Here is a 10,755-nt window from a genome sequence, read left to right as displayed (position 1 = left end):
CGAACAGCTTTAAATAAATATCAAAGTTAATGCATTGATTGCATATTCTGGAGACGATTTGAAAGCTAATATATATATATATATATATATATATATATATATATATATATATATATATATATATATCGTATCGATATACTCATCTGACAGAGCAGGGAGTCACTATCTTTTAAGGAAGGGTTCCAAAATGTTACTGAACAACCGTACGTGATTTTTTGGGTTTCCGTTAAGATTTATGACTTACGGTTATTGCAATACAACAAGGAGTGGCAGTAACCTCTCACTAGCAAAAACTGGACAGCCACTCACTATAGAAACGTCCTGACATCTAAATGGCCGCCATAGTCCCGCCCTTGGCGGCTACAGAGCGAAACGTAATCTACTTTATGAATAGCCCTCCTGAAATACCTATGTTAGTTTTAAAGAACTACATCTTTTTTGAGCGTGTACTACAGACTCTTAAAATTTGGCTTCCTCTCTAAGATACTTGAAGTGAAATAGTTGTGGTTCTCTGTTCATAACGATGAAGAAAATATCAACTTCGTACGACTCAAAAACTTATTGCGGTAAAAAAGTGTATTTTCTGGTCTTTTAAATTGGCTTCCTGTCTAAATTAACTTACAATTCTACAGTTGACTTGGCCCCGGCACACATATAAGTCTTGGAAACCAACTTGGATCGACCAAACTCTTAATTTCCCTATCCAATATTTGTGGAGGTAAATTGATTTTTGTTTTTGATGTCGATAAGAATATACGTACGATATAAGTTTAAAAAAGCTATTTTAAATAAAAAACAAAAAAAATTCTGTCGGTCGTTTTCTGTTTCCTGTTATAATAGAGAGAATGAAAAATCTTTGAAATTAAGTTCATTCAACATTTTTAATTATGGTTTATAATAAGTTTTTGTGTAATAGAAATATCATTCCTCAAAATACAGGCTGAGAAACAATGGCTCTTTGCGGCATCGTTATTTTTATTTAATCCAGTGTAAAAATTTCTAACAAAATGTCAAAGAGAATCAGCTAATTTCGAGTACCATATGGTAAAATGCACAGCTTTGTTCATTAAGCCGATTTTAAAACCGCATTGAAATAAAATAAAATCATTTACTTAAATTAGTCACTAGTGCTATATTTAGCAAAATTTATATAGTACCTGTAACTTCTTCTTTGAAATATGCATTATACATCTATTGAAGCACTTCTTATATTTATAAAAGTCTTTTGTAAAATCGAGTTTTTTTTCTTATTTGGTGACATTAAGCTGAAAGAGTCATCAGCTGTTTGCTGTCAGCCAAATTTGGATTATATTACGTAAATATTATAATTATTTTTCCAATTTTTTTTTCATTAATCTGGGAAGTTTTGTACATTTTAATCTCCACATGAAAACCTATCCCGGACTTCAACGCATATAAAAAAAGGGAATTAGTGGAATTGGTATAAGAGGTTCCTCGACATTAGCAACTTAAAAATTAATGTTTATTTCTAAGAATACTATAGCTTATTACAATATTAATGGCCTCGATTAATAGTTTATTTTTACTCGTGCTTGATGATATTACTTTTTTCAAATATCTTAAAGCGCAATTTAAAAAAAGTGTGTCTACTGTTTAATTCTTAGGCTTGAATAAAAATATTAACCAAGTGTTAAAAAATAATCAAAGATATTAAGTTTAACTTATAACATAGCAAAATTAATGTATATTTAATTAACGATTTAGTAAAATAAACTTATAATCTTTAACGCTTATAATCCATATAGACATGCCAGTGACAAAATAATGCACACACGTGGGGTGTCAAAGATAGATTCGGAGCGGAAAACCCTATATTATCAAACGAGGTTTTAGAAAACACTACCAATACAATGAAAAGTGTGTATAATACCTGTTCTTTTAAAACTATATTTGAAAGTTGAAGGAACCTTAAAATCTAAAATAATAAAATAATTACAATCATCACGTTTTTTTTCGCTTTATTTTTCATCACGTAGGCTTTGAGGTAAAAGTCAGAGAAGAGATAAATCATCAGCACAGCCTGAATGAGGAAGAATATCAGCAGATATTTTGGGTAGTCACAGGAAGGGCTGATAATGGCATATCCTTGCTGAGCAACTAACACAATGAATTGTATCTGCAACAAAATAAGGCAATTTTAGTGAGTTCACAATCTCATTAAAAATTAAAATTGGAATATTCATGTGTGTCACTCAACTGGCTACATCATGTTATCGACTATGTGTTTTTTAACTATTAATAAAGGTTAAGTTAGCTAGAAAGAATTATACGACTGATTGTATGGTAAACAATTATGTTTTTAAAAAAACTCTCTCTACTTCGCTCTTTATAGTTTAGAAAATATTTTGAAAAATTGTAAATTCATTACATAAACTGTTAGTATTGATATATATATATATATATATATATATATATTTATATATATTATATTATATTATTATAATATTGTTATGAATATTTTGTTATTATAATTAATTATTAATAATTATTATTAATTATATAATTAATTATATATATATACACATTAAATTGTATAATATGTCAATTGCCTTATTTAATTTCAAAAGACAGGTATTCCCGATCATATTTTAGTTTGCTTATTTAAACGCATATGTGACAGATACGGCCAAATACAAAATAATTGAATCGGAAAAAGTAAGCGCTCTGTGGTGTAATGGTAGCACATTCACCTGGCAAGTGAGAGATCCGGGTTCGACTCCCGGCGGAGCAAGTACTTTTTGCGATTAAATGTTTATTGAAAATTATATATATATATATATATATATACATTTATTATCAGCGAGACTAAAAGCTATATGTCTGGAGAAAAGAGATTTTGATTTAAGTGCCTATTAATAACTAGGGTTAAAAATTAGCGTAATATTATAAGCGAAAAAAAGATGCCCGGCCCGTTTGGCTACCTACCTAGCCAAATTTTTAATACGCTTCTTAGACCAGTTTGTGTCTGTAATAATGTAACTCTTATAATAAACTATTAATTTAGAAAACGGATATCGGCATGAAGTTAGGCAAGGATTTACAATCGTGATTGAGCTAAACTTGTCTAGGCATATTCGTTTTTACTGTCACATACGTACCAGTTTAATTTTTTCTAACAAATATTTTTAATTCAGAGAGATGATGAAGGTGTAACGTTTTATTTTTATATAACAATGTCAAGGTTTAAATAACAAATTAAATTAAATACAGAGAAGTTCACAATTAATTATAAATATAACGACCGCGCAAATCCTACTCGTACTAAGTGCCAATTGTGATTGCAATTAGCTAATAAGTAATTATTAATGTTTGCATTACCGTCGTGTGAAGTTCCATTTTCCTATGCATTACTGTTCATTGTCTGAGCAAATTACTACAAAATAAAAGAATCAAATTGCATTTAGTCTAATAACTTCACAATTATGTTTTGTTTGTTTATTATGAAATAGAAAATTCATTTATAATGCTACTTTAAAAATATTAGTAGCAAGACTAACATTTTCATTAAAACTAATTGTGAATTCATTGGTAGGTTGAATAGTTTCACATTGATATTAATCTGAGAAAATATTTTAAATTTCTTTATTATTCACATGAGTTTTATAATTTAAGACTTACTTACGTATTACTAAGTTATTTGTATTAAAGGAGGAAGTCTCATTCCTCTATCTCAAGTATAACTTTCATCTAATAGTCTTATATAATTCTAGAAGAAAGGATCGTCAGAGAATTTACTAGTGAGGAGCAACAAATGTAGTTCCAGAGTAAACTGCTTTCCCACATAGACAGTAATAAATACATACAGGGTGTACATGATGTCCTGCACTGGTATAATATTTTCTAAACGATAACAGATAAATGAACAAGATTTGGTACATCAATACTACACCTAAAAATCTACTTTTTGAAGGAACTATAAGTTTTCTGTAATATCATGGGGGACGTCCCGCAAGGAGTCAGAAGGAAATCTTAAATAGGAGCATAGGTCAATATGCACATCATTTTAAAGGGCTTATCTAGCCAGAGTTTAATGCCGCAAACCGCACTCAAAAAGATTGATCCAGTACAAAATGGCGGCTGTTCAAAGTTTTTACTTGGTTACATTTCATTAGTAGCCATAACCCCGGTAAAGCAAAACTGCAACCAAACGAATACTGCAGATAAATACTACAATTTGATTGTCAGTTGTACAGAAGTGAATTACGACGTAGGTTATCCTTAAGGGGTACAAATTTGGTCCTAATATATTGATAACGGGAAAACCTGATAACAGTAACAATTAGAAAGCTCTTATCTATGGGTTACAGTTTGGACTTTCCAATTAGCCAGTCTATTCATAGTAGGCTATTCTAGTTTTCTTGTTTTAGTAGTGCTGTCCAACCTTTCTATCAGTGCACTTTAGTACAAAAGAGTTTGTCGTATTGCTTGTAGTTCTTCAACTACACTATGTCGCTTGACGAACGTGAACGTATAACACTTCTTATGATGGTTGGTTGGGGAAACAACAGACGATCACACGAGGAAGCATGCCATTTATTTCATGACTACTTTCAACGAGAGGCAGCCAATTTTTAGAAAAACTGTAGGGAGAACTGTTCAACGCTTTATGGAAATAAGATGTGTTTCCGATCGTCATAGGACAGGAAGGCCGCTACTACGACAACTGAAGGCAACTCTTTAGATGTATTGCAGTCATTTATTGAGAATCCGCAAGAGTTCCTACGCTCAGCAACACAAACTCATGACATCTCTGTTACGTCTGTTAAAAAGATTCTGAAAGGGTCTAATTTTAAGCCTTATATAGTTGATTTGGTGCACGAACATCAACGAAGATGATTTTGATCGACGTATAGAATTTTGTGAAACTATGATGGCCAAAATAGATTGCAACGAAATTGATGCAAACAAAATTGTGTTTTCAGACGAGTGTTCATTTATGCTGAATGGAAGCGTAAACAGGCACAATTGCCGTTACTGGAGTAGCGAAAATCCTCACTGGATGCGGGAGGCACATACGCAGTATCCACTAAAGGTGAATGTCTGGCTTGGTGTGATAGGTACCCTACCCAGTTGGTAGGTCCTTTCTTTATTGAAGGAAATTTAAGTGCAATATCATACCAACGTTTGCTAGAAAATGAAATTACACCAGCACTTCGAAACATGTTTGGAGAACATTACCAGAATATCTGGTTTCAACAGGACGGAGCACCCCCACACTACGGCATTGACGTAAGAGCCTATTTAAACACCGTTACCAATATATTAGGACCAAATTTGTAACCTTGAGGATAACCTACGTCATAATTCACTTCTGTACAACTGAAAATCACAATGTAGTATTTATCTGCAGTATTCGTTTGGTTGCAGTTTTGCTTTACCGGGGTTATGGCTACTAATGAAATGTAACCAAGTAAAAACTTTGAAACAGTCGCCATTTTGTACTGGATCAATCTTTTTGAGTGCGGTTTGCGGCATTAAACTCTGCTAGATAAGCCCTTTTAAAATGATGTGCATATTGACCTATGCTCCTATTTAAGATTTCTTTCTGACTCCTTGCGGGACGTCCCATGATATTACAGAAAACTGATAGTTCCTTCAAAAAGTAGATTTTGTAGGTGTAGTGTTGATTGTACCAAACCTTGTTCATATATCTGTTATCGTTTAGAAAATATTATACCAGTGCAGGACTTTATGTACACCTGTATATAAAGGCTGTAAAATACAAAAAATGTAAAAAATATTGAGACCTGCAACAAGATACACAATGAAAACTACAATTATTATTAATTCTTAACAAGTTAATTTTAAGGACAAAGCAATTGTACCAAACCATTAGACTGGGTGTGACTGGTCAGACAGCCATCTATGTTCATCATAGTATTGATAATTATAGTTTAAATCTAAATAGAGGTGCAAATGAAAGTCCTTTCTATAGGTTTAAAAAAAGTCAAAATAACAGCATAATCAATTAAAAAACAGCCAAAAACAGTACCAAAATATTAGTCATATATTTGCTTCGTGATATTTTAACGATCGGAAAAAATATTTGAGTGGCGCAACTGAGAACCAGTTCAGCAAAATCCAAAGTCAATGGCAATACCTTGCTGTTAGTGAAGTAACTGATTGTTATTGTAACGTTTCATATGCAATATAAATGTTTTACTTTAGTATCCTATAGTTGTTTTTTAAACGAGACAATTAGTTAGCGTGTTATAATTTCCTAACATGCTTGTTCAAAAAAGATTCTTACTAAGAATACTGGAGTAGCGGAGTGTTATCAATAATATTGTTTTTTCAAAAATGGTTTTTCCACGTATAGCAAAACATTAAAAAGTAAAACCAAAATAGTGTGGTTTCTACACTTGAAGTGACGTATAGTATACTAAGTTATATTAAAACATGCTATTGAGAATATTTAATGGTCTTATTCTTCATGCCCAAGGTTTTGAATAAAAAGTAAACAAAAATAATAAAATAAATAAAAAGTAAAGTAAATAGTACTTTGTAACGTTAATACTAAAGTATAGAAGTGTATACTAATTAGGAAAATCAGTGAATCAGGTTTTGAAGATCTTTAACAAGAGTCTATTGAAATAAATTTTATGAGGTTGATTCAGAAATGTTGGATCTTTATTCGTTTTTGCATGATTGGGAGGTACAAAAAGAAAGAAAATTAAAGCAATGTTTAAGGCAACTATGAAGGGATGACTGAGTACAGTGATACAGCGATTATGTAAAACTGACTTTGTTCATTGTAAAAATATTCAAAAATCTAAAATCAGAAATTGGATATTTTTAGTATAAAAAGGGTACATTAAATTTGGAAATGAAATACTCTATAAAGAAATTTTGCAGTGAAAAAGCCCACTTCAATGTTCAATGTTACAGAATGTGGACCAGGTAAATAAATAGTAACCGTATAGGATGTCTTATTTCACCAGGCAAAGTTAAGGCTAAGAAGCTTCTCTCTGGCACTTAATATGATGACCGACGGCCTTAGATCCTAGGTAAATAATTTCCACGTAAGCGCTGTTAAGCCTATTGCGTGACTAATAGTAGGCACATGTACTCCGTACTTCAAGTGTTTTGTAACCTTTTAAAGTGTAAAATAGTTACGATAATATTGAACTTTAACTTTCTGTCTCTCATGTTTATCTGTAAAGTTCCTCGAAATATAGTTGTATTTTTCAGAGGAAATGGCCAATTAGGAATTCATCCAGTAAAACAGTTCCTGAATATACTGAATAATTTTATGTAAGGACTCATTGAGTTTTTGTAAACATTATTTTAATCATCTGTAACAACGTACTAGCACCGTACAAAAACATAAAAAGAACAAGTGTGTTGTTACAAATCAGTTACACATCTCTACTCAGTTGTAAAGTCTATATCAGCTTTAGTAAAATCCAGTTAATTAAATTTTTTAGTTTTAAAACACAAGCTAATAGTCCACGGTAAAGCGTGCTATGTATTAAAAAAACAAAAACAAGATAACCAAACCTTTTTTATATCGTAGATTGTTGTTACTTACAAAAATTTGTATTAAAAAAATATTCTAATTTACTGTGAAGTGCTTCTTCCTTTAAAAGGGCGAATTAACCTCCACCCCTCGTTTTTTGGGTATCTTTAAAAACGGTCCTGTTTAAACAATATTTACATAATTAAATTTTTAAACAAACACTCCATTACTGCAATTTTTTATGTTAATTTTGATTGGTGGTATCTTTCATTATCAACGTAAACATCAGACTCACAACCCGTTGTAATTAATTAATGCATTATAATAAGAAGGACCTTCTACAATATTTACTTTGTTAATTTTATGAATATTGTCTTTCCTGTTAATGATGACTTCAGTGGACAACATAATTAATTATCCTTCAAGATTAAAGAATTTAATAATGTAAGGGCTAGAACTAAAAATGCGATATTAATTATGTAATAGCAGAATTTTGTATTATATAATGCGGACTGTTTTAAAATACTACTTTTGTGAACACACAACTGATAGTCTGCGGGTGACTTGCGATACATAAAATACGTATTCCGATTTACGCCTTTATACAGGACCATAATTTCAAATGGTATTTTCTGTCATTAATGCACTGGTCGCAATGTTATTTTAAATAAAAATTTATGGAATTGTACCTACATCGAGTAAAATACACTATTGACCAATTGATTCCCTGGCAAATTTAATCTCTGATTTCAACTAACAGAGCTGAGATTTTGTTTTATAGCCTACTTTCGCATATCCAAAAATTTAGTTAACCATGTTTTATACGAAAAAGCTACTTACCAACTGTATTTCCGTAATGTGCCGCTTCCACCAGATCGATTTCTTGTAGGATACGTCGTAGCTGGTGAGAAAAGTAATAAAAGTACATGACCACGTGGACAAATGCAGTGATGGTCCCAAAGAACGCCACGTGTCCACCTAAACAGTAATTTTTAATAAAGGGTTTATTATATATCGCCAATCTAAGAAACTGACTAAAATAAATATTTTATCATTACCATAACAATTATGTCTCATAAACAAATCTACAGGCTTTATTTAATATAACATCGTATGAAATTTTGTTTAATTACATTTGTTTTGTTGTAGATCAGAATTATAATTAGATGTTTTTTGTCATATTATTCCTCATTATGTTTTAGTAAATTTTTTTCTGAAGGATATAACTATGAGAAAATACTGTTGATGAAATTAAGATCGGGTATGGTTTCGGTTAAGTACTTATGTTATACGAAGGAAAAGGACTAGAGCATTAATATATTTTGTTATTCTAAAAAAACACTAACATTGAATATAACTTTTAAAGAAATTCTGTATCAAAATATATTTACAGTTTTATGATTCACTTTAAAATAAGCAACTATAAAGGTCACTAACTTGCTTACTTTGTAATATAATTAACAATTATAGTTAGGAAAACTGATGAACAATAATAACATGCTGATACGAAAAATATTTTATCTTACCTGGCATGTATTTAACGCACAGCCAGGTAGCCACAGCCATCATAACATGGTGATAAAGGTGCAGAACGATACTTGGTGTTTTATTCTTTTTCAGCACCATAAAAACCTGTACGAAAATAAGTGCAGACAATGGATCAACAAGGTGGCACAGGAAATGTTGTACCTGACCTGGCATGTATGTAATGTACAGCTAGGTAGCCACATAATACAATGGTGATAAAGGTACAGGAACAATACTTTCTGTTTGTTCTTTTTCGGCACCACAAAAACCTATTTGAACATACGTGCAAACAATTGAGCATCACACTTTAAGTACAATGACAGTATTCTGTTAGCTAAAAATATATACTATGTAGTAATCTGTAGAAAAATATAATGCTATATTTTTAAATTGTCATTATGTGTGATGGTAAATGCATTGTTTCAGTAAAGCATTGGTTTTTGAACGCCTGAAATCATGCAATATCCTGTTAGTAACTGTTTTCGTACACATTACGGCAGGAAAAAAATGAAAAGATGTAAGAGGTTTCAAATGAAAGTGCATCTCATTATAACTATAAATAGTAAAATAATCCATGATAGTACATTTATTTTAATAACTTTTAGTTTTTCCTAGGCTTAGATTTTGTGTCGAACACCATATATATATACTCAAGCTTCATACGGAGGTTCCTACAGAGGACGGACGAATTGTAGACAACCATGATCAATTTATTTTACAATATATCTATCCCTGAATATTGCAGAGATTTTAAAATTTTCCATCAAAGAATAGGTTATTTTTTTGAAGAATTTACAACTGTCGTTAAGAACCTATTGAACTCCTGATGAAAATCTCAAAAAATTATACTAACAACTATTTTTCTAAAAAACGTATTTAAAAGAAATAGAATAAAATTCAAACAATTTAAATATTATGAAATTACATGTTTTAGTCAGTATTTTACTTAAAAAGTTTATGAAATTCCAATAGACTAGCAGAGAAAACATCCGTATGGTGGATTATCTGAGCATTCCATTATTTCATATGTCGTTAGAGTCTCTTCTCGAATTTGGAAAGTTGAATTTCTAGTTCTTAATAAGCATTCTTAGTTATTTAAAAATTGTTAGTTCATTCATCAATTTCAGATATTGTAATATTTAGGTATTTTGTCGGTCACGAAGAAAAATAATATTCCAATGCCTGATTTTCATTGGGGCGGCTTTCTTTCTGTGGCCCAATGATAATCGAAGGAAAGAGTCAGAGAAGGAGAACAACGTTGGCCCCACAAGTACGAAATGAATTATGAAATGAAATGAAAATGATATGAAATGGAAAAGAAATGAAATGAAAAAATGAAATGAAAAATGGACTTTATTTACAGAGGCGAAGTTAGGACTTAATAGTCCTCTCTACACCAATTAACCTCCAACATGTGTCCCACTAATATTATGGATTTATCACAGTAATTGGATGTGCAAATTTAAGAAAATTAATACCGAACAGTTAAGCAAATTGAGGAAAATATTAAATAGATAATTTTTAACTCTCATCCGATATATTTAATAGAATATGTCCTAAACAATACTCAACCACAATCTTATTTAGGTGGTTTAGTGAGTAGAATTTCTTATTATGTTTTAAAAAACCACTGATATGATAACAAATTAAAGACATAAAACAGATTGTAAATCTATCCATGTGGCATAGATATCTAGAGAAAAACTTTCATCTATAGAAGTTACAGGTTTAGCGCTAAAATACACTTA

The 10,755-nt window shown here is 30.9% G+C and overlaps 1 pseudogene; it reads right to left on the bottom strand.

Annotated features, from left to right (window-relative positions):
- Positions 1-1,881: 1,881 nt before the first annotated feature.
- Positions 1,882-9,046, bottom strand: LOC124374675 (annotated as a pseudogene).
- Positions 9,047-10,755: the final 1,709 nt, after the last annotated feature.

Source organism: Homalodisca vitripennis, unplaced genomic scaffold (assembly GCF_021130785.1).
Source record: "Homalodisca vitripennis isolate AUS2020 unplaced genomic scaffold, UT_GWSS_2.1 ScUCBcl_9560;HRSCAF=18086, whole genome shotgun sequence".
Taxonomy (NCBI): domain Eukaryota; kingdom Metazoa; phylum Arthropoda; class Insecta; order Hemiptera; family Cicadellidae; genus Homalodisca; species Homalodisca vitripennis.
The sequence above is the reverse complement of the archived record's forward strand: the minus strand, read 5'-3'. Positions and strand labels throughout refer to the sequence as shown.